Source organism: Halichoerus grypus, chromosome 4, assembly GCF_964656455.1.
Source record: "Halichoerus grypus chromosome 4, mHalGry1.hap1.1, whole genome shotgun sequence".
In the NCBI taxonomy this organism is placed as follows: domain Eukaryota; kingdom Metazoa; phylum Chordata; class Mammalia; order Carnivora; family Phocidae; genus Halichoerus; species Halichoerus grypus.
The window spans coordinates 31,754,382-31,780,103 of NC_135715.1; the positions used below are offsets into that span (position 1 = coordinate 31,754,382).

Here is a 25,722-nt window from a genome sequence, read left to right on the forward strand (position 1 = left end):
TCTCAGATTACATATATTATGTACATATATTATGATTTATTTATACAAAGTTGTTAACATTGAACTATATGTATGTGTGTGTGCCTCTTTAGAGAGAAAATGGAAGCATGTTTATCCAAATGTTAGTAGTGGTTATATCTTGGTAATGGAAATTAGAGGGATTTTTGCTTTTCCTGCTATTCTTCAAGGAGAATGTATACCTTTTATACTAACAATAAAACTTCTCATTTATCAGTCAGTACACCAAACTTGCTGCTGGGCTCAAATGGTAATATTTTATTTGGAAATATTTAATATGTATTCACAAATAGGGTTTCTCTGTAGTTCTGTTTTATGGTTGTTTTGTTGGTTTTGGTAGCAGGTTAACTAGTTAAATTAAAAAAAATTAAAAAAAAATTTTTTTGGGGGGTGCTTCGGAACAGTAACACTATAGGAATGGTCACATTTTTAAACCATGAGAATATCCAGGTTAGATGAACAGAAGTGGGGGAGGTGGTAATTCTTTGGCAACTTTTAAAATATCTTCTGTGAATATTGGTCTATTCTGAATTACTGCCTGTTTGATTAGTTAGTTTTGGTGTTTTATATTTTCTTAGAAGATTTTTTATTTTCAAAGATATTGAGATATGATTTAAATGATTTTGTTTCAAAAATAATATAATTCTGATTATATTTCTATTTTCGCACTTTTGCTCAATTAGCCTTACCAAGATTTTATCTATTGTATTGTTTCAAATAACAGCTTTTTGATTAATTGATTTTTACTGAATTCCTATTTTCTAACTAATTTAGTTGTTTTTAATCTTTATTAATGACATCATTTTAGTTTTCTCAAGTTCCTTTCTACATTTTTGAAGTAAATATTTTGTTCATTTATCTTCGTCTTTATTTAATATCAAAAGAGCAATTGAATCTAATTTGGGGAAGTAAAAGTCAGTAAATCTCATTTCCCATTTTCCATTACATGAACTCTCATTGGTAAGGGTGATCAAACAGAGGAAAACAAAGAGGCAAATGAAGATTTTGTAACTTAAAACACAGGGGTCTGATAAAATTTGGATAAATGATCATTTATTAATAAAGAAATGAGAATAAACATTTATAATACTTTATTTTCTCAGTGAGATTTAAGAAGACATTGTTCTCCTAAAACTATAGCTGATGACATAACAAGGGAGCAATGTAAGACCAAGAAAGATTTCTTAGTGTGTTTCTCCAATTAAAAGGGCAACAGTGAATTGTAGATTCCATCCAATGAAAAGCAAATTGCTTTATTAAAAGTTATACTCAAAACCAGTACATGGAAATTCAAGAAAATAGACATGATGAATATATATCAACTATGCCTATAATAAAATTTGTATGAGTGAACAGGAAAAATGAAATAGAAATTGTCAAAGAAATTAAAAACAATGCTGAAGATTCGAATATAAAGCAGAATGATGAAACCTAACTTACATTTAGATAAAGGTTGTTGACATTTTTGGGTTATAAGGATAAATAAGAAATCTGTAGTTATTTAGGCAGAACAATCAGATGGCTTATGAAGGTAGAAGCAGAAAGGCAAAATTTCTCCCTGTATCTCTTATCAGTTGAGGGCCCTTCCTAACTCTCTTGTGGGTAACTTCCTTCTCCAATAGGTAAAAACACCCGTATTAAGGAATAGTAATGTTCCCTGCTTGCTCAACTCACTATTATGCTCATGCCATGTTGGAAGTCAGAGATGTTCAGCAGGATCTGTGTGAATTCTGGAATCTGGCCACTTCCTGAGTATTAGTGTGACTGATTAAATTATTAATCCCTTCTAGGACCTGATAGCCCTCTTTCTCTGCTGTTTGAGTTGAGGAGTGGGGAGGGGGGTTCATTAAGTTACATTGGAAAATTCTTTCAAGTACTTCTCTCTAGTGGTTGTAGTTTGGGAGGTCTTTACCTCAATCTTGTTTAATCTTCATTATATCTTATGGAAAGTCCTTAAAGTTTTCTAGAATGTGGGTGGCACTCTTACCTAATTTCCAATGATAATTGCTGATTATATTTCTTTAGATATTTAAATGGGGTAATTTGAGAGGGGCTAGAATTAAAGATGTGGATTTAGATTGTTATCTTGGACCAAAAGTCTTCAAGATTACTTCATGTGAGACACTTGTTCCTGTCTATCTGGGCCCCATGTGTCCTACTTGGGAGACATTTGGAGAGGGAAAGGGCAGCTTTTGATTTGGAAGTATGTCCCTGAGATTTTTTTTTTTTCAGTGAAATTACCTATTGATTTAGTTTCTACAATAAGTGCTATAAAATATAATTTATGTATTTAAGAATTTAGGAAAACTAAGTACTTTCTAGAACTTAAAAATAGTTCATTAATCAATGTTTATTTAATTGTGGATCATTTATAAACTATCCTTACTTAAGTCACTTTTTCCCCTTAATCCCAAGTTTTTCACTGTGTGTGTGTGTGTGTGTGTGTGTGGTACTATTTAGTTTTTGTTAAAAAATAGAGGTGAGGTTTATGTAGCAAAGTCAGCAGAAATTTTCATGCTTCACAATTTCGTCACTGGAAGGTCCCCAAATTTCTTGAACCCTTGGGAGGATTTCTCAATGTGCATATTAAAGAGCAAGAAAAGAAAACAGCATTTTTTTTTTAAATGCTAAAAAGCATTACTGTGTCTTTAGAATACCATTTGTAAAACAACAACAAGCTTATCTGTGCCCTCAATGTAGATCTGGAATGGTTTGAGAAGACACAAATTGTTTTCTTTCATACAGTTTGAGGCATGAAATCTACCATGATATTGGGCAAATATATGTTGTATTTTGGGAGAGAAATATTAGAAACTGTAAATAAGAGACACAGGTGCTGTATTTAGTATTCTAAAGATGTGCTTCAGGTGGTACAATAATGATTCTGATGAGACCAACTGTTTACACACATCACACACACGGATTCTAGTGGTTTTAGAAAAGCAAATTTGTGACTTTGCAGAAGTGAATGTGGTACATTTTCAGCATCATTATGACCATTGACTCTGATTGCTCAGTCCACACATCTGTTGCAGTTGCCTTTTATGGTGCTATTGCTTTTCTGTCCCTCCAAACTGAAAAATACTGGGACAGTTAAGTAAAGTCTGAATTGTTGCACAAAGGACCATTTGCTCATCAGATCCCATTGATTTCTTCTGTGTCTGTGTTCTGGGAAAACTTCTGGTTGAAACTTTATCAGTCTGATTCAAAGTTTTATGAGGAATGAATTCCCATTAACATTACACTGGTTTGATGTATCCATTTCTATTTTCTGTGTGAATCTCTTTTGATTTCTAGATTATAGGAATTAATAAAATCCAATAGCTAGTAGCTCAAAACCAGCAAGAAACATATGTAAAGATTCATCTAACCTATTCTTTTTCATTAATTGTAACTGTTTGATCAAAGGTAGCATCTTGGAATACATTGCCATTCAAATATTTGAATTTAGATTTATGAGTAGATCACAGGGTCAACCACCCATGGACTCTCAAAGAGGAATGAAGGGGTCTCTCAATTGCCTGTTTCTGAAATGGCCCTACAGTGTTTAGATGAAGAATTGTGATATTCTGGATATAAAACTGGTGATCCTGAGGATAATGAAACAAAACGTCTCATTAACAACAAAAGTTCTGTACCCTGTGTATCAAGTCTATAAGGAACTTCACAATGCCAGTCTCTTTTCTCCTTTTATAAATATGGTAGAAGAAGAGGGAAAGAATCCCAAGCAGATTACTTCCTGTGAGACACTTGTTCCTGTCTATCTGGTTCCCCAAATACATCTTCTTCCTTCAAAAAATCTGTGGCTTCATTTCTTTTAACCCTCCACTTCTTCATTTTTATTATTGACTCTTTCAGTTGTTCTTCATCCACTCTAAGATATTGCACCACTGGCAACTACTTTCCAGGCCCCTCTCCAAGCAAGAGGGTGGCACAAAAGACTACCAAGAGTGGTAGAAGTAGGTGAGAGAAGAGTCTCACTGTGTGGCCAGTTGAGTGTCCAGTCCCTGTCCATGGTTTGGGGGTTCTGGCAAAGTTAGCAGCGTTATACTTCATCTAGGCTTTGCGGTTATAATTCTCTGTGTAAGAGTTAAACTATGAGGCACCTGGGTGGCTCAGTTGGTTGAGCGACCGACTCTTGATTTCCAGTCAGGTTATGATCTCATGGTTATGAGATGGAGGTTCACACTTGGCGTGGAATCTGCTTGGGATTCTTTCCCTCTTCCTCTTCCTCCCCCTCTGTCCCTTGCCCAGCTTGCACTGTTTCTCTCTCTCTCAAAATAAATAAATAAAATCTTATTTTCAAAAAGGAGTTACACAATGATCAGCTTGGAAGGAATAAAAATCAGGGTCATTTGGGACTCTACTGATTAAATAACATGTCTTTTGTACCTATAGACCAAATCATTTATATTACAACCATTTTGTTTTGGTGGAGTTTTAAGTTACATTTAGCTACTCTTTTATTCAAAAATATTTTTTAATCACTTCTAAAGTAGGAGTGAAATAAAGTAGTCTTTAGAATTCCTACTATTCACAACAAACTGCAATGATTTTTCATCCAAATGCTAATATTTAATTCATTTATTAAGTACCTTTTTATCACAAAGTGTTTGTTCCTTAGGCTTTGCCCAAGGGTTTGGCGCTCTTTGGATCTTAATATCATGGCCAGTGAAATACAGACCACGAAGGCCAAACATCCTAAGTTTCAAAGTTTTGGGAGCATGGACTGAATTCCCTGCAGAGACTTTGGACTAGATGTGACACTAATTTGGTCTCTCACATAAGCAAGTTGATTTCCTGGCCATAAAGTCAGTGGGATATCAAATGGAACCAAGTTTTGCCTTCCTTAATCCCATCTGCCTCAACTATAGCTTAAGTATCTCTAGAGAAAAAGAGCAGGCTCCAAACACAACGTTGACTTTTATGACACTATTAATCCAAACCAGGGTAAGATGCATTAGATTCTTCCCACCCAATTAAAACAAATACATCTTTTTGTTTCTTTTTTTATTAAGTTTTTAGATTTTAATTCCAGTATAATTAACATACAGTGTTATTTAGTTTCAGGTGTACAATATAGTGATTCAACACTTCCATACATCACCCTACACTCATCACAACAAGTGCACCCCTTAATCTCCACCACCTGTTTCCCCCATCTCCCTCCCACCTCCCCTCTGGTAACCATCAGTTGTTTTCTATAGTTAAGAGTCTGTTTCTTGGTTTGTCTCTCTCTCTTTTTTTCCCTTTGTTTGTTTTGTTTCTTAAATTCCACATATGAGTAAAATCATATGGTATTTGTCTTTCTCTGATTTAGTTTACTTAGCATAATACTCTCTAGCTCCATCCATGTCATTGCAAATGACAAGATTTCATTCTTTTATGGTTAAATATTATTCCATTATATATATATTATTCCATTATATATATTATATACAATTCCATGATATATATATATCCTTTTCTTTATCCATTCATTCATCAGTGGACACTTGGGCTGCTTCCATAATTTGGCTATTATAAATAATGCTGCTGTAAACATAGGGGTGCCTGTATCCCTTTGAATTAGTGTTTTTAACAAATGCATTCTTTATTTCCATTTGTAAACTATAAATCTCTAATTGAAAAACCTGGTTAAAGTTCCAAAATCTTGGAATGAGTCTTGCAGAGTTAAAGCCTGGTTGAGTTCCTTGAATGCACAGTGAATTAATTCTAGAATGATTTCCCAGTCTCCGGGATCAGCCCTTATGGTGGGTGTTGAAATGAACCTTACTTCTCTGCATTCAGGCTGCTTGGTTGGTTTTTTTTAAGCCATGGTAATCTGATCGATATCTCCTCAGTCTCTTGCAGGAGTCCTCATTCTTACATATGGCCTCAGAACTGTTGTCAGTTTCCTTCCAGTGCCCATTTGCTTTTAGTCTTCATTTGATTCTTGAGACCACTGGTCAGCTTTCTCTGTCATCCTCTGAGTGCTAGCAGGCTGACCTTTATGGATGGATGGTCTGGCCTTCCATTTGAGGTTGGACTGTGGGATTCCATTTGAGGTTGGACTGTGGGAGGCACTGGCAGAAATTGGAGGGTGGGATAAGAGAGAGGTTGGGGTACTTATTTCCCAGACTCTCTTCTTGTTTGGTCATCTCTTGGTAGTGGCCATGTTCTACTACCATATGTGGTAAGTGGTTATAAACCACATATTCTGTCAGATGTTTTTTCCCTATTGCTTTAGGTCTCCCTGGGTTCTCGTTACAGCTCCAGACTCTCCTTGTGGCAGGGTGAATAGTGGCCCCCAATGATATTTAGATCCTAATCCCTAGAACTCATGAATATTACCTCATATAAAAAAGGGTCTTTGCAGATGTGATTAAGTTAAGGATCTTGAGATGGAGAGATTATCCTGGGTTATCCAAGGGGGCCCTAAATATAGTTAAAAGTATTTTTTTTAAAGAAAAGATTTTATTTATTTATTTGAGAGAGAGAATGCCAGCAAGCACGGTGAGGGGAGGGGCAAAGAGAGAGAAAGAATCCTAAGCAGACTCCTTGCTGAGCACAGAGCTCAGTCTCATGACCCATGAGATCATGACCTGAACGGAAACCAAGAGTCAGATGCTTAACTGACTGAGCCACCCAGGCGCACCCCCCCATTAAAAGATTTTATTTAGTTATTTATTTGAGAGAGAGAGAGTTTGCATGTGTGCAAGCGGGGGAGGGGCAGAGAGGGAGAGAGTGGGAGAGGGAGAGAATCTCAAGCAGACTCCCTCGCTGAACACAAAGCCTGACATGGGGCTCCATCTCATGACCCAGAGATCATGACCTCAGCTGAAACCAAGAATTCGACGCTTAACTGACTGAGCCACCCAGGTGCCCCTAGTTAAAAATATTCTTAAAAGAGGAAGATATAGGGAGATTTGACTACATATAGATGGGGGAAAAAACATGTGATAGAAGCAAAGTCAGAAGGAGTAAATGCTACACTCTTAGCTTGAAAGATGAAGGGACCACAAGCCTAGGAATGCAAGGAATGCAGATCGAGATCCTGGAAAAGGCAAGAAAATAGATCCTTCAGTACTGCCTCGTGAGGAAGAGTGGCTCTGCCAGCCAACACCTTGATTTTAGCTCAGTAGGACTGATTTTGGACTTTTGGCCTCCAGAACTATAAGAGAAAAATTTCTATTGTTTTAAGTCACTAAGTTTGTGGTAAATTTTTTCAGCAGCAATAGGAAATTAACACACTCCCCTTGGCATTGTAAGCATAGTGGAAACTGTTCTTGCTGTTGCCAGCTCCAGGTTGCTGCACCACCCCGTCCCTTGGTCTCCTTTAACCTGCCCCCACCTTCATAAGATGTCCCATTCCTTACACTCTGTTGAGTTACCTTTGAGACAATGCCACTTGTTTCCTTCTGGGTCCCTGACTGATACACTTTGCTTCCTTTGCCTAAGGCCAAGAGAACTAAGACCCATGACAGGGAATTCTCATTTAATTTTCAATGAGTTCCATGAGGAAAGGACAATAGGTTTTGCTTTGTTATGCTTGTTTTAATGAATGGATTAATTAGTTTAGGAACACTGTCAGCCTGTATTTGGGAAGAGTACCAGTGGAGCAAGAAACAAAGGATCCTAAAATGATGTCATTTACATTTATGCAAATATACCATATGATGTGAGCTACACATGATGTTATTAGTCTTTCATAAATAGTCTTTTTATTGTCAAAGCAAGGGTTTACCTTGCCAAGCACAATATGAAATGAAATAACTCTTATTGAAAGAATTCATTTTTAAAATGTTTCAAATGATATGTATACTTTCGAACACAGGCTTTCTGAAAAATCTCTTCTTTTTTGTTGCTGGCTCATAAATATTCATCTGGAAAGTGAGGATTGTCAGATGTTATTACATACACACACAAAGTCTAACAGTTTATTTTGTGGTATTTTATTCCCACTGAAGACATTAAAAGTGAGTTTGTGGTTTGCAACTGTAGAACATAAATATAATAAGTGAAAGTAAGCTGAGGTCCAGAATTAGTCTGTAAGCTGGAGAACTTTTACACTTATGCCCTTATAGAATAACAAAACATATTATTCTCTAGAGGACTGATTTAATAGCTTTTTATAGATCTGAACCAAGCAATTATTCCAAATCCTCAGCTATTTGACCTTTCCCATCATTGTTGTTACTGCTATAAAAAGCATTATGTATGTAGTGCTGGGCACTGAGCAGGAATCTTGAGCATGCACTATCCCTAACTCTAAGCTTTAATCTTTTGCTATAGCTCTTCTGTTCCGAAGAGAAATGTTTGCTCAGAGAAACTAAAAGCAGCAGACAGGCCTTTGAAAGCATGTAAAAGGGTGCTTTATAAGTGTTCAGTGAAATACTTATCTTTCTTTTTCTTATGGACCCCTGATTGATCGATTGTCTGCAGTCCTCCAAATAACATAATTTCCACTCCTTACATGAGCAGTTGACTTCCATTCAACACTCTTCCTGGATATATTTTTTTCTTTATAACACTGATTACTTGCAAAATTATTCTGTTTAATGTACGTGTTTAATGTATTTTATCCTGTTTAATATATATATCCCGTGTAATGTTTTATGTACTTAATGTATCCTGTTTAATGTAATACAATAATGTATTAATGTAAAATTATTTGTTTTTGAAGGCTGCCTTCTCCACAAGAATATAAACCCCATGAGGATTGGTACCCACTAGATCCCTAGATCTTTGCACATACTTGACATGTATTAGGGATACAAAAAAATATTTGTTAAATGAATGATGATGCTATCAGCTTTGAGCCTTTAGGTGGTCAAGTTGACTGTGTCACAGGTTACGTGGTGCGGCTATGTTTATAACACTACATATTTTCTCTGAAAAGAAATTCATTGGAAAAAAACCACCTTAGTATGTTGGGCCAAGAAGTATGTCCCATACAGATTTCATCATCAAAGTAGACCTAGAGTTCAAGCCATGCCCCATCCATCCAGAGATGTTCCATTGCTCAGGAGTCAGGGAGAAGCCCTTGTTACCATTGATGCTTTACTTTAAACAATTTAAAAACATGCTGTAACTCCCACTCCTGTACTCCCAGAGTAGGAACAAGGATTAAAAGCCTCCAAGAGTTTCCAATCTCAGTGGAAAATTGGCTGTCACATGGAACGAGATATATACTAACTGATTTTGCCATGCAATTGGGTTCTTAATGAAAGCAGCGTAAAACAAAACTGCACCCCTCTGTATTTCATTTGTGCATCTTGTACCTGGAATAAAATGTAACTTCTGTAAATCTTTAAGTTGGATTCAATAAAGCAATAATACTCTACTGTGCAAACTGACCATTTAGCTTAATGACTGATTTGTTACACCATTAACTTGTCCCATGCCTTGTCTTAGGGCTCTTTGCTAACTGAGTAGTTGTTAACTATTGTAATGAACAGATTCTTCCAAGGGGAAAAACCTCTTAAACTGGGCAGTTAGTGATATCAGTGGCTGATGTATTAAAGGTGGCCATGGAATAATGAATAGATTTTAAGGTTATTAAAGTTTAATCGTAGAGGCATTGTAGAATCCTAAAAAATAATTTAGAAATAAAATCAGGGAAAGAAAAAGGCATGTAGAATCTTGTCCAGGTTTTGCAATTTGCACGTTACATGTCAGATTTCTTAGCTGCTACTTAAAAAAATCTCTGTAGTCAAATTACATGGTTTGAAAGTGTAGTACTATTATTAGGAGTAGCAACCATGGTATGCATTCTCTCTTTTTGATGAGTGTACTCTGATGTAAAAATATCTCTCATGTCCTCTAAAGAAATAGACGAAGTCATGGAGGCAGTCCATTTGGAATTAGAATAAGCTGGTGGGAAGGTGTAGATCTTCAGAAAAGAGTCCTTACAAATGGAGCAGGGAATGGATATGCTTATTAATCACAGGTAGCCTGGCCTGGATATCTACACTGAAGATTATATCTCCTTGTCTTTATAACAGTCTTAACAACTTTTATAGAAATGTAATCAAATCATTTACTTCACTTCTCCAGTGTCTTCTACTTTGAGTTTTTGTAATATACAAGGGCCCCTTTCTCCTGTGAAGCAGAGTCATCTCAATATTCTTTTACAAAGCAAGCTATCTGGAAGTTTTTGATATGTGATTTTCCAGGACTATGTTAGTATCTACTCTTTCAAAAACATATTAAATGAAAAATAATGAAACCATAAAAGTGTTGGAGGAAAACACCCCTGAATATACGCATATCACAGGGTAGGAGGGGTATTCTTCATTCTTGAAAGAAAGGCTTTCTCAGCATGGCACCAAAAGCAGAATTCACAGTTGAAATGTTCATACACTTCTACATAAAAATTAAAAATACACTTTTGAATGCAAACTACTATAAAGTTAAAAGGAAAACTAGGAACAGTACTTCTACGTAACAGATTAAATGTTAATTTGCTAAGTGTAAGAAGCAGTCTTATAAATAAATAAGAAGAATTGGAAATAACATAAATACCCAACAATGGGGAATTGACAAAATAAATTATGGGCACTCATAAAGCAAAATAAAAACCTGTAGTCTTAAAAAATGTTATTTTATATAGGACTTGACAAGGTATTCATAATATAGCTAAATGAGAGAGGCAGTTACACAGGATATATAGTGTGACAAATGTATTTTTACTTTTACTAAATGTTAAATGACTAGGACAGAATTCTGGAAGGCTTAACAATAAAATATTTATAATGATCATCTCTGGTGGTAATATCTCAGGTGATTTTTAAATGATGTTATTCTAAGTTATCTAAAATGAGCATAAATTGCTTAAGTAAAAGTAAAAAGATACATCAAAACATATTAAATACACTGTGGATATATCATAGGTGTCAGGCTGCTGTTTAAAATATTCTTTCACATTTATTTTATTTTTGATGAATTATCATTGAAAGCTTTTTTGAGTCGATGCCTTTGCAAACCATATTGAATCTTCCAGATCCTTGGGCATAAGTTGATATTTAAAGTTTTTGTTGATAGGTTACATGATGATCTAATATATAGAATTCTATCATTTTGGAATTTACAAATCAGAGGGAAAATGATGCAGTTACTGCTTGTTTCTGTCCACAACAGAGGAGCACAACCCAGAAGGATGCTGGTCATTACAGCACCATTGCTCATGCTGGTAATAAAGGCTCTGGCCATAAACCCTGCTCCTGCCATGGCTGTGCTAACATAGCTCCATGCCAGGAACATAGTTAGGGAAATAATCACTGGAAAAATTACATTAAAAATGTGCTGCCACAGTTTGACTGTGTATCTCATTGTGGTCTACCACTGGTATTCTAAACAGGTACTAAATGGACCAATTCTTGCTTTTACATAGTTTTCTCTATCCGCTCCCCCCACCATAGTAGAAGTATGATGCTATGTGTAACTAAACTATTAGTGGGGGCTCCTGAGTCTCTGTTTAAATCCTGCTACTGCCACTTGCTAATGTGTAACCTTGGACAAGTCACTTCACTTCTCTGTTCTTTGGTTTTCAAGTCTTGCTGAACTCGTTTCTGCTCCCTCCACCATACCATATCCATTAAGACTCCCTGCCCAAATCTCTACCTATTGTGTACCTATTTCCTTCTCCTCCTCCATGCTCTGTTTTGTCCACTGTACGACATCCATTGACAGAAACCACCTGCTTACTTGAGCCTCTGCCTAATGGCCGTTGGCTCTTTCAATGTACTACTGGCCAAGGCAGATTTTGTTCCTGCTGGAGAATCATTGGATCAACAGCATGCTGTCTGTATTAGCTCTGTTAGGTCTATGGGTCCTTCCAAATCTATCCATCTTGCCAAAAATGAAGCTCCATTTATGGGATCTGTAATCTGTTCATGTCAGAATCCTCTTCTCAATTCCTTTTGTGGCCATTGATGCCAGCAATAAATTAACTCCTCTTCCCCATTCTATGAAGACGGAGGCAGGTGACATCAAATTGGCCTGATTTACCTCCATGTGGGGAGCCTGGGAAATTATTCATACAGAAGATGCTTCTTGCTTTTGAATGGAGGAAGAGGTCAACTGACCATCTCAACTCATGCTCAAAAAGCCCAAATGAGCTCATTTAATCTGAAATAATAAAATTGTTTATAAAATTGTATTGATGTCTTAAGTCTTTAGTGTTTAAACATTTTTTGTCAGCTGTCAAGAGATAAAGATGTCCACAGAAAGCAGAAAATATAAAAGTCAGTTCTCTGACTAGAGTGGAAAACTGCATTATTTGAAATTCTCTTGCTGTCTCCTATAAAACTGAAGACACGTAAAAATAACCTCTTATTTGCATATAAAATAGCTATATAAAATTGGTCTACAGCTTATCTCATGCTGTAAACACAAGGAAAGGAGAAAACACACATTTGTATGTACAGCTTATATTGAAAAGTCTTATTAAACCTAAATTATGCATTTCCATTCAGGAAAAACTTCTCCACTAATAGAAAACTGCAGCCATTTTGCTTGGCAAAACACTCCAAAAGTTCACATGGTAGGAAGTATTTTGCTATGTTTATATAAGCTGTTGGTTTTATTCCAAAGCAAACTATTTGATTAAAATACCATTTGTTAGCCTCCTGTGGAATATGGCTGCACTACTGAGAAAGTGTCATCATTTTTGAGGTTAGTAAATGTGAGTCATAGGGTAGAGAGAGTAGGAGTAGGCAGAGAGACGCAATGCAGACCTGATGCCTGTGAGAGCAGAGGAGGAAGGAGACAGGAGGACTGGATAGGAAGACTCTCAGACTAGTGCAGCTCTGAGATAGGCTCAGCTAGGCTGATAAGGAGCTGGAGAGTAGACTGCTCATTAGAAGAGTTCTCTGTTGGGCAAGAGCAGCCTGGAGAGTACATGGCTTCGGCATGAGTGCTTCGGCACGTTCTGAAGTGTGGGGGCTGTTAGCTAAGTGCAATCTTTGCAGCATGTTCTCTCTTGAATGGAGACTGGAATGTGTACCTCCATGCTTGTCCTGCTACCATGGTAGCCATTTGCTGCCTCCAAGCAGATGTTCTTATATGCTACCTGGCTTTTCTAGTTGGTACTGGCAGGAAGATTAATCTGATATACTATAATGTTCCACAGCCATAAGCAGACTCTTGAATCTTATTTGTTTTAATAAAAAATTTAATTTAGTTTTGGTATCAAGGATTGGTAATCATGAGACATTTGTCTCTGGAAGATCTTCACAAAATGATATAAACTTAAAGAAGGAGTAAAGACAGTCTTTTATCTGATAAATTGGTTTTCTTCTCTTCTCCCTTACCGGGACAGAGCATTCTCGGTGCCTGCTACCTGACATGTCCTAGTGACTGACTAGAAATGAAACTCCTATGGGGAGAAATAATTGCTATATCATCAAGTCTTTGGTCCTCAAGTATCTTCTTCATTAATTTTTCCTGCTTCTGGCCTTCCTATTCCAGTTTGATTTTGCCACTATTGAAGTTACTAATGGCTTTCTAATGACTTGATGGGGTGGGCTGGATGTAAGAAGGTGATGGGCATGTAAGTAATCTCTACTGATAGTAGATTGAATCACTCGAGGCCAAGAATTAATTTTTAAAAATTATGTTTGTTTATAGGGTGAAACACATAACAGGTACTCAATTCTTGAATGACTGAATAATGATATAGATGTTGGATAGGAGCCGAATGCGGTTCACTTGGAATGCATTCGGTAGTGATAGAAAGATCTTGTGGTGCTCTCGAGACTGTCATTGTCTTCCTCTTGTGAGTTTCTAAGCAGGGAAATTTTATTATGGTGGCTAGATGCTACCTGAAAGATGCAGAAAGATTTAATATTAAGTGACAAGAAATAGGGAGGCAAGTTTAAAGACAGGGAGCATAACTGTAAAAATTATGGAGAGTCAGAGTTGAGTAGTTGCTAAAGCCAAAAACTTTTATTATCAGGACCTTTACAGAAAATATGATCACTGAAATATAAGCTAAGAGTGGACATGATGAAGACCAACATCATCAATTTAACAATTTTGTCTGGAAGCAGGAAGACTTTTTTGGAGATTTCCATTAATATATTCTCAATATTTTAGCAGCATTGGATCTTACCTCTATTACCTATCTCCTAGATATCTCTCCTTTTCCACACTCTTCACTTTTTCCTTTTTCCTTCTTCATCTCCCCCTTCCACTGCATTTGCTTTCCTCTTCATCTTCTTGTCTCGTTTCTTTTCCTTTCCCTTACTATCTTTTCCTTCTTTTCTACCTCAAGAAACTTAATTCCCCAAATTTTCTGCCAAGTTGTTAATAATATATAAACAGGGTTTAAATTATATATTCGATGTACTTAGACTTTAATTTGTCTTCTTTCAGAGGTAGCATTTCTAGTACCATGTTCTCCTAAGGCAGAGCACACCTGTACTCTTCCATGAAGTACAGAATCCCACAGTGGATTTCACACTAAATCCACTCACATCACTGGCTTTAGATGCATTTTGCTATACCAGTTTATGTGAGTGTCACCACCTGCAGTTTAAATAATGGACAATTTCACTGGCTCTGTATAGACTCTGGCTCTTATGTCATATTTCTTCCCTACCACCTCTAAAGAAATGCCTATTTTTTTTTCTTCCCCAGGTTATTACAAATCTAGTCACTATTACAGAAGCACAATTTTCTAGTCCCTTCAGTTTTGCTTGTATTGATTTTTAGCTCTATTTTATTTACATTGCTTTTAAAGTAATATGTGCGCATTTGCATTCATACAGGTGGCTCAATGAAAAAACACTGAGCTCTTTGTACTCAGCAAGCAATTTTTCTCATTTGAGATCCCTTTTTTAAAATTAAGTAATATAGTAATTTAAGTAGTAAGTGCTTCCTGTAAGAGATTTTATTATTGCATACCTTCTACCATGAATACTATCATTTACCATGAGCAAACCAAAATAAAGAGGATTTGTGAACTATCAATTAAGTTGACCCAAAATCAGTAATACACAGCTCCAAATTCCCACACATCTTCGACCTACATTCTATTCAATGGACATCTACCTCCTGCTTAACAAATAGTCAAGAAACCACACAGTATCACAAGATTTTCCTAAATCATTTTTGAAAGGTTAACTTATGAACAAATGAAAGTAAAAGACATAAAGACATAGTATAAGCAATTAAGTTTTTTTTGCAATTAAGAATTTTAATGCAATTTAAAGTAATGATAACATAATTATCTGTAGTAGCATGCTCCTGTTAAAATCGCAGAGTAAGCCACATTAAAATGTTAAAGGGGGAATTTCAACTACTTAGGCAACAATGATATGCAAGATGACTTAATTATTTTTTTGGAAACTGTATTTTGAAGATCTTTATGAAGATTTAAATGATGGTGACTCTGATGAGTAAGGAGGCATTAGTTTAGGGTTGCTGCTATTGTGAAGATAGAATTTCATGCAGATTCCAGTTTGAAGGCAGATGGCCCAGAATGGCAATTCAAGATTTCTTACTTCCCTTTTCTGTGACTTTCTGGACCTGCTTTGACTAATTCCCCAAAAAGTGATTTCCACAAAAGAGAAGGTGACAAGAGAGCTTCAGGCATCCAGTGTAAACCACTCTTGACCCTGAAAACCCCTTGAAGTCCCTTGAATTAAACAAGGTCACAAAAATATTATTAATATTTATGATTTCTTTCTTTTTTATTTATTTGAGAGAGAGAGAGAGAGAGCAGGAGCAGTGGGGGGAGGGGCGGGCAGAGGGAGAGGGAGAAGCACACTCCTCGCTGAGCAGGTAGCCTGATGTAGGCTTGATCCCAGGACTTTGGGATCGTGACCTGAGCCGAAGGCAGATGCTTAGCCAACTGAGCCACCCAGGCGCCCCAATATTTATGATTTCTAATTTTATATTTAAGTAAGTTTAATGAACATCCTTATATACATTTTTCCTTAGAATAAATTAATAGAAATGGAAGTTTGGGTCAGAAAATAAATATATTTTTGAAGCTTTTGATACGTACTGCAAAAATGCACAGTAGGAAATGTGTAACAATTTACAGTCCACTGACATTGTATGAGCAATCCTATTTCCCACACCTTACTCTTCATCCAGCCCTCTAAAATTGATTCCTTTTCAAAAGTATTTGTCAGCTTGATAGATAAAAATGGCAATTTATTTTATTAATTTGTGTCTTTTTGACAATAGAAATGTAGACAATTTTTCATATTTGTATAGCACATAAATATTCCCTACCTCTCTTGTGGTATTTGTTCAATTTGTTTAACTTTTCCATCTTTCTCACATCATTACTCTGTGTCTTCCTGGTCTTAATCTGTGTTTAGATAGAAGAACTTATTCCAACAGATAAGGATAACAGAGCTGTTCAGACCAGCAAAGAAATTTCTAACAGGATACTCATATGTAGAATAGCTTGCCTTTTGAGGCAATGGACTTCTTGCTGGAAGCATCTGTCTTTGGGGATTTCTTCAGTTGCTAGAAGTTTGAAATAGATGAATTTGGCTGTTTATTCAACCTCTGAAACCCTAGGATCCCTTTGAATTTTTGCACTATGGTTCCTAGAGAAATTTTAAAAACCCACAAAACTTTTGTCCCAATAGTTGAGTAGTTAGAAAACACCTGCTCCTTATAGAAAGAGCCAGTAAGGTAACTTTTGAAACTTAAGTGAGCCTCAACTCAACTGTCTACCCACAAAGGACAGGAGGGGCATGTTCTTCTGCAGACAGTGACTCAGCGCGTGCAAACTAGGTGTTCATTACACACTGTTTTGAAGGAATACAGTCAGGAAACACCAATAGCAATAATCATCTTGACACAAAATATGACATTAGGTTTTTTTCCAGTTTCAATGTAAACAGTGCATTTATAGTCCACTTAACACTAAAAGGTAATTTTCTCCTAATGAACAGAAGAGTTGTTTAAAAAAAAATTATGATATACCAAGAGAGGTGACTATTTTTAATGGAATTATGCATGCTTGATTCTTATTACCATAATTAGCTTTTCCCGTTATGTGTTTTGTGGGTTTGTATTCTAGGAGAGTGCTAAATCAATAGCAGCCTCATCAGTGTCTGAAAAAAAGTTCAAGCCAAATGAACTTTCCCATATGGTTGTAAAATAAACTGCCATAAATTAACATGAGGGGTTTTTTTTTGTGCTCTTGTAGAGCCTGAAATCACTAAGAATACATCTTTTTTAGACATACAATTATATCACATTTGGGGTGGGGGAAAGGTACCAAAGTAAAAATATGAAAGAATATGCTGTTGTGTCACCTTTTCTTATTTCTTCCCCTATTATTCCTATTTCCTATAAAGTAATCTGGAATCCTTGCTATAATAAGATGAATTATTTTACAAGTTGAGGCAATAAAAAAAGGAAAAAGAAAAGGATACAATACACAGAAACAAAAGATGAGGGCCAGGCTTTGCCTATAACTCTCATTATGTACAGAACCATTGTGAATTATTTTGCAATTATATTTTTAAAAAATTCTCTTAAGGCATTTTCTCCAGTTGGTTAGTTCTTGTAACATCATCATCTCGTATCATTAATATCATCAAACATCACATAAGGTCCCATTCTGCATAAAATACATTAGAATTACTGCAATTTGGAGCTCACGATTTGATGGTGATGCCAATGTTGGTGATGAATGTTTGGCACTTCCAGTGTACCAGGGTCCTGGGCTGTGCCCTTTGGAGGTGTCACATTACCTCATTTAATTCTCTTAACAATCTAATGAGGCAGACGCTGTTATTAAAGCCCATTTTAAGATGAGGAAACTGAACCTCAGAAAACTTAAATAACGTGACCAAAGTTGTCTACCTGATAAAAAACAGAACTGAGGAGTTCTGACTCCAGAGCCTACACTCTTCAGCAGTATGATTTGTTAGCTACCCACCAACCATCTCAGAGAGGAAAATTTGAAAATTGACAGACTTAAAGGATATGTGGACAATATAAACTGTGTAGGCTTTTAGAAAGCCAGTGGCTAGAACGTAGTGGGGAGCTCTGAGTAGTGAGATGAGGGTGATGATATATTATCACATGGAGTGAGAATCACCACTGGCAGTACTGGGAAGCAGGCTCAGTTTCAGTTTGGATTCCTCCAAAGTTTTCTTTTCCATCTTTTCCCACCTGTTACACTGCTTTGCTTTCATTCTCTATTCTCTTCCTCAGTGAAATGTCTACTAGAGTTCAAAGGTCTTTGCTGAGTTTTAGTGATAAGATTTAAGGTTTGCCTTATGGTAATAACCTTGTTTGTGTATTATTCTTATGGTATATACACAAACTGTAAAGGTTTAGATATGGTAAAACTCAGCTACAATTTTTCAGTCACTTCCTCATGGAAGACTCATGGAAGCTAATTCAAATTTTATAAAATGAGAGAAGTAAGGAACTTGATCAAGGAAGTCTTTAAGAACTCATTAGAGCTCAAAGGCATCAACTTTTAGTTCTCTGAAAATGGGCTGTGAACTATACAGGACCCTAAGACCAAAGTAAGAGCTGGAGAGTGAGATTGCAGGGGATGACTTGGGTTAAACGAGGAGAAAGGTTGTTGACAGTTGTTCTTCCAGTAGAGGCCCTGGAATGTGGACAAGGGAGCCCACTTAGGTCTAATTCTGGGTCTGTTAGTGACCACCTGAATTATCTACAGCAAGGTAATTAAGCTCAGTTTTCTCATTTGTATCATGGAGTTGAAAGAGCCTTCCTCACTGTAATTGCCTGAGGATTTGATGTTTGAATATCTGTAGAACTTTTAGGACTAAACCATACCTAGCAGATAGTAGATGTTCCACCAAAATGGTAGTCTCCACCTTCCTTCACTCTTCATTCCTTCCTGGTGGTGAAAGTAAGATGTTCCCCACAATTTGGAGCCTGGTAACTGCTTGTGCCTCAAAGGATTAACCAATTTGTAAAAGATCATTAATAAAATTATAGCTACCATGGACTGAACACATTGTATCCTTCCTGAGCGGATTCTGTGCTAGCTGTTCTTGTGTTATTTCACAGTTCAACCTTATGATATGCTTGTGAGGTAGATGCAATTATTCTCATTTATGGAGGAGGAAGCTGAATGTGTAGCTCTTGCCCAAACTCTTGCCACATACTTGCGATTCCCTGGGCCAATATTTATATCCAAATATTATTAAACTCAAAAAACAGTGTTCTTTCCACTCAAATATGTGCTTGCATTAAAGGTCATTTTACTGAAATGATTACTGGGAAATTTATATTGCAAGTCTACATTTTATTCTTTATTCTTAATTGTCCCCTTAACGTTTAATTTTTTAGAAATTTGATTTTGTAATATTTGATTCATATAAGGAAGGATCATATGCATGATACATGAAGGTTATAAAGCAAGATAACATAAACACTTTGAATCCATTCCCAATTTCAGAACTAAGACATTTCTAGGCTTTTAGGACTTTCCTATGTGTTCCTTCCAGATCTTTCATCCTGTTTGCTTTTCCCTTATTTTAGACCAGGAAGGACAAATACCATATGATTTCACTCCTATGTGGAATCTATAAAACAAAACAAATGAATAAATAAATGAACACAAAGCAGAATTAGACCTATAAATACAGGGGACAAACTGATGGTTGCTAGAGGGAAGAGGGATAGGGAGATGGACAAAATAGGTGAAAGGGAAGGGGGGTAGGCTCCCAGTTATGGGATGAATAAGCCATTAGAATAAAAGGTACAGCATAAGGAATATAGTCAATAGTATTATAATAACATTGTATGGTGACAGAGGGCAGCTATACTTGTGGTAAGCATAGCGTAACATATAGAGAAGTTGAATCACTATGTTGTACACCTGAAACTAATGTAACATCATGTGTCAACTATACCCAAATAAATTTTTAAAAAAAATTAGTTTCATAACATATGTAAGTATCTCTAGGCAATTCTTAACTTTACTTGTTTTTTAGTTTTTTCAAAATGATTATTAGTTTCATCACACATGTAAGTATCTCTAGGCAATTCTTGTTTTTTAGTTTTTTCAAAATGATTTCATACTATGTTCAGTCTTCTGTTTGATGTTTTGACTTGACATTATGTTTCTAGGATCCTTTCATGTGATAGCTTCTAGTCCTATTCATTTTCATCATTATATCATATTCCACTGCATTTTTCAAAATTTATTTATCCATTTTCTTTTAGATGGATATGGAAGCTATTTTTTTAATTTAAAAAATTAGCTGTAAAGCACACTGTTTTTACTGATATTCATGGAAATACCTTCTGATGTACATGGGCAAGAGTTTCTTCCAAGTGTATGCCCAAAAGTGGAAATGCAAAGACAAAGGGTATGCACATATTTATCCATACTAAAATGTGCCAAATTTATTTTTGAAGAGGCTGTATTAATTCATACCCTTACCAGCTGTGTATAAGAATACCCTTTGCTTCATGTTGTCTCCAAGCCTTGTTGGTATCAGACATAACTTTTTCCCAATCTAATGAATGTTAAATACTATCTTGTGGTGGTGTCATGTTCATTTCCCTTATTATTAACCAAGTTAGACTTCTTTCTCAGCTTATTGGGCTTTTAGTATTTTCTCTTCCATAAAATTACCTCTTCATAGTTTTGACCATTTTATTTTGAGTTGCCTGATTTAAAAAATTCATTTGAATTAGTTCTTAATATATTTTGGATATTAATGTGTATAAATATCTTTTCCCAGTATTTGATTTACCTTTTCACTTTCTTTAGGATGCTTTGTAATGTATCATTATTCTTCATTTTTATGTAGTAGAATTTATCAACCTTTTATTGTATGGTTAGCATTTTTTAGTTTGATGAAGTCCAATTTATCAATTTTCCCTTTTACGGATTGTGCTTTCCTGTCAAGTTTAAGAAATCTTTGCTTTGTCCTAGATCTTGAAGATTTTCTCTTTTTTCCCTTTAAAGTTTTATAGTTTTATATTTACACAAGTCCAATGGGTCACAATTAAGTTTATGATCCATTTTAAGTTATTTTTTTTATAAGAAGTAAAGTTTAGGTTGAGATTCACATTTTGTGATTGGAGGCACCATTATTTTCAGCCCCATTTATTGAAAAGGCTCTTCTTCCACCACTGAATTACTTCTGTACCTTTGTTAAAAATCAGTTGAGCATATTTGTGTGCGTCTATCTCTGGGTTCTCTATTTTATTCCATTGATCTATGATTCTGTCCCTCCACTGACTGTGCTGTCTTGATTATTATAGCTATATAATAAACACTAATATCAGAGTGATTTTTTCCACTATGTTTTTTGTTGTCAAGTTGTTTTAGCTATTCTAAGACCTGTGCCTTTCTATATGAATTTTTTAAGAAACTTGCTATGCCTACAAAAAATTTTCAATAGGATTTTGATAGGCATAGACATTACATCAAATGTATAGATCTAGTGAAGAATTGATATCTTTACCATGTGGAGTCTTCCAATTTATGAAGACAGTATGTCTCCCCATTTATTTAGGACATGATTCATTTCATCAGTATTTTGTGATTTTCGGTATGTAGATCCTGTACATGCTGTGTTTTGAATATACCTAAGTACTTCATTTCCTTTGGAACAATTTTAATCTTGGTTTCTGCATGTTTGTTGTTAGTATGTGGAAATGTGATTGATTTTTTATGTTGATTTGTTATCTTTTGACTTTATTGAACAAACTCCTTTGTTAGTTCTAAGATTATTTTTGTAGATTTCTTGGGATTCTCTGTGTAGATAACCATGTTACATACAAGGGGAGACGGTTTTATTTCTTTCTTTCCAATTTATATGCCTTTTATTTTTTTTGCCTTATTGCAGTGGCTGGAATTTCCAGTAGTATATTGAATAAGAGTGGTGAGAGTAGATGTCAAACATCCTTACCTTGCTGATGTTACAGGGAAAGCATTCAGCCTTTCATCATTAAGTATGATGTTAGCATAGGTTTTTTGTGGATGTTCTTTATCAAGTTGAGGTTAACAACTTCTATTCCTAACTTACTGAGAGTTTCTATTATGAGTGGTATTGGATTCTGTCAAATGCTTTTTCTATGCCAAATGACATGATCATATAATTTGATGAGCATTTTTTTTTTTTTTGTTTTGTTTTGTTTTTTTTTGTCTTAAGAAGCAAAGGAAAAGAAACAGACTCTGCACTAGGTTCTGGGCTTTTCAGCTGACAATAGTAGTGGTTTATTACAGTTTTTGAACACATTAGGAAGTAAATCTCTATTGTAGATAGCCCTGTAAATCCAAAGCTGTAGGAGGTTTAGAAAATTACAGGTTTTAGCAGCAGCTGTAAAATGATGATAGCACTAAAAGTCTAATGTTGGATTTTTCTAAGTCCTTAAACATAACATTGGGCATGAGTCAGTCATATGTTTCAGTCTTCAAAGATATAGAGAAGATATTTTGTCCCTAAATTCTTTCCTATTACTTTGTTTGTACTATGGAATCACGTAGTTGGTAGACTGAGTAAAAAGTAGGATAGACTTTTGTTGCCATCAACTGCTTATAATTCCAATTCACATTCTTAGAAAGATAAGATGCAAAGCAAACTGTTAGCAAAAATCCTCTCAAGTTTAACATAAAATGGGCTGTCCTGTTGGAATTAGACAATGCATGCCAAAGCATTGTCTTCCAGATCAACTTCAAGCCATGAAAGAGTTGCACACAAAGGTCTTCATTTACATTTTCTCTGTGTTATTCATCCCTCTTGTGGACAGGGCTAGGGCTGAGAAGTGGAGAGGATGCAAAGGGAAATGGGTAATGGACCTTGGTACTAAGGAGAAAGACAGACTCATAAACAATTCTGAGGCTATTACGTAAGTATAGCTAAGATATGGATGAAAAGTGACAAAGAAAAGCATCCAAATGCTTCATTTATGTGACAACATAAGCCCATATGTTTGAAATAATTGGTGTGACAATCAGAACCTTTCAGTTTCCATCTGGATATATGTTATATTGTCAACACTGCCCAATTTTGAAGATAAAGCCTTCATTTGGTTTTGTAGCATGATAGGTTCTTTTTAGCTCATTTGTTTCCTTTCTTATAAAATGTGTTGTTGCAACTTCAATAATACACTTTTGATGACATCACAGATGATTCATCTGTTAGTCTCATCACTCAACACACTAGGCTACACTGGCAGAAATCCTTCTTGCATTTATGCTACCTAAATTGAAAACTACTGTCAAATACTTCAAGAAAGAGAAAGAAATCCCAAGAGAATTAGGTGATAATATTATTCAGTGATATCTATTGAGAGCATTTACTTAATCAAAATAAAAGATGTGACACCTGCTATAAATCTATCACTCTCCCCAGCTGGTGCAGAAGAAGGCAGACGGTTTGGGCTATGAAATACCTTCCATTGGGTGCCTGGGTGGCTCAGATGGTTAAGCGTCTGCTTCGGCTCAGGTCATGATCCCAGGGTCCTGGGATCGAGTCCCGCATCGGGCTCCCTGCTCCTTGGGAGCCTGCTTCTCCCTTTGCCTCCCTCCCTCCTCCCTCCCTCTCTCTCTCTCTCTCTGTCTCTCATGAATAAATAAATAAAATCTTTAAAAAAAAAAAAAAAGAAATACCTTCCATTGTGGAGTCTTCCCCTGAGTGGTGGTTTGAGCAAGGAGGTGAGAGGAGAAGGAAGCTGCCCCAGCTTAGTTCAGCAACATCTCCTGACTTCCTGGCAAGTCACTTTGATGTGCTAGGCCTTTGAAGTTAAGTCCTTTCATATATTGTACCCCTCTTCCCAATCTCTTTATTAGCCCCTGCAGTTTATCAGAGGGAGAAAAGTCCTCTGATAATTACTTCTTTTAGGGAGTCTGAGAGAAGCAAGGCATAGAAGAAAAAAAGACAGGAAGAGAGAGAGAGAGGGAGCACAAATGCTAGAAGGGGAAATGGGTAGTGAGTCTAAAGCTATTTGTCATTTGAATCTACCTCACCAAATTTTAGTTGAAAAGTATGCCATTAAAATAACCAGGACTTGGCATTATAACAGCTTTTCTGGGGTATTTTATACTCTGGTCTTCAGATTCTTGGGCCTGTTTTATGCTGATAAGAATGCTGTTTACCTTTTTGCATTTTAGAATGTTAATTTTTAGAGAAATCAAGAGTCTTCTTGAGTATTTTTATTTCACTGATTTTAGAAACTCTTTTAGAAACTCAAACCACACCACTGCCAATACCCTCATATGTAAAATGAAGTTAATAAGGGTATCTATTTCTTAAAGTTATTAAAGGAGGAAATGAGCTAATATTTGTAAAGGGCTTAGAAGTACCTGGCAAAGTAAATGCTATGTAAATGTTTATTAAATAGAACAATAAAAATAGTTTAAAAATAAAATCTATAAAAGGGAATAATGAAATATTGAATAAAATACATTTTTGTAAGTGAGATTGTCAGTCATCATTGTACTTAATCTATGTTAAATTATTTCCAAAATTAGACTGGTAACTCCAGAGAAATTAATGTTGTTTCTGCCCCCTGTTGCTATATTGGATGATGCTGAAGTTCCATATTGGTGTTACCTCTTATAGGTGACATAGAAAACACTAGTTTTAATTATTTCTAAACTCTTCTGTGGTGCTAAGGAGGACACTTGTTCTTAGTTTACTTAGGTTTTGGCAAGAAGATTATTGCACCGTTTGGTGGTCTGGCTGAGATGTGGCCCAGGGTAGCCAGATGGTGACTGCCTTTATCCAGTAAAAACTTTCTCTGGCTTGAGATATGATGAGCAACATCATTTGGCCCCTCTTTCAGGAAGAAATTCAAAGTTGTTTCTGCTTCCATGTTTTCCTTCCGTGTTTCTGTTGAATCTCTTACCATGTATTTCAGAAGAATTGCCAGAATAAAGCACTTACTTCCTTGACTGATATATTTACATTAATCATCAGCCTTTCAGCAGAACCTGACCTAGCATGTCCCAATGACAGATTTCTTGCTGCTGTTTTTGCAACAGGCTCAGAATATTAAGGCTGGAAATCTACCAGGGCTGGGGCTATTGATCACACCAGTGCTAGTCCCTGGCTATTGCCAGGCATTTTAGTTTATGGCTTGTATTCAGGCTTTAAGGATTGGTGCACTAACCATTCACTATTGTAGATGGGCATTGGCTGAAAGCCTGACTTAAGGTTTGCAAAATAATCACCGTTTCCTGGTTACCAAGCCAACCAATTTTTAAAGTTTCCAGACAAGATGTCTACAGACTCAATTAGGGCCTCAGTGCTGAAGAAACTGTACCAGCTCTGTGCATTTAAAATACCAAGAGTCTGTCCACCTAAAAAATACCTGTGGCCATTTACATTCTTTAGACTCTTATCTTAGGAGCAGAGACAACAGTTGCTTTTTATTTGTAATAGTGAATGGTTAGAGCACCAGTTAAGAGTACCTAGGGGCTTAGATTCTCTCTTCTATTCCATGGATATGTTAACTAAATTGTATTATACCTTTATGGTCTACCTGCTATTTCAAGAACTTGTGGTTGAGAATTACCATAAAATGGGTTTCTGGATTTCAAACCTGGCTAGATGACTGATTCCCCACTTATCCCATTATCTTCTATGAACAATTAAAAGAACAGCTGGAACTACTGCAATGTGTTGAGCGATGACCATGTGCCTAATAGTGTGCTAAGTATAATCAGTAAGTGTTCTCTCATTTCACACTCACATTACCCCCATGAGCTTGCTATCATTATGTCCATTTTATTGCTGAAGA

The 25,722-nt window shown here is 36.0% G+C and overlaps 1 pseudogene; it reads right to left on the reverse strand.

The window, feature by feature from the left end:
* Positions 1–3,068: 3,068 nt before the first annotated feature.
* The window catches only part of LOC118539821 (translocon-associated protein subunit alpha pseudogene), a 28,338-nt pseudogene continuing 5,684 nt past the window's right edge, over positions 3,069–25,722 (reverse strand).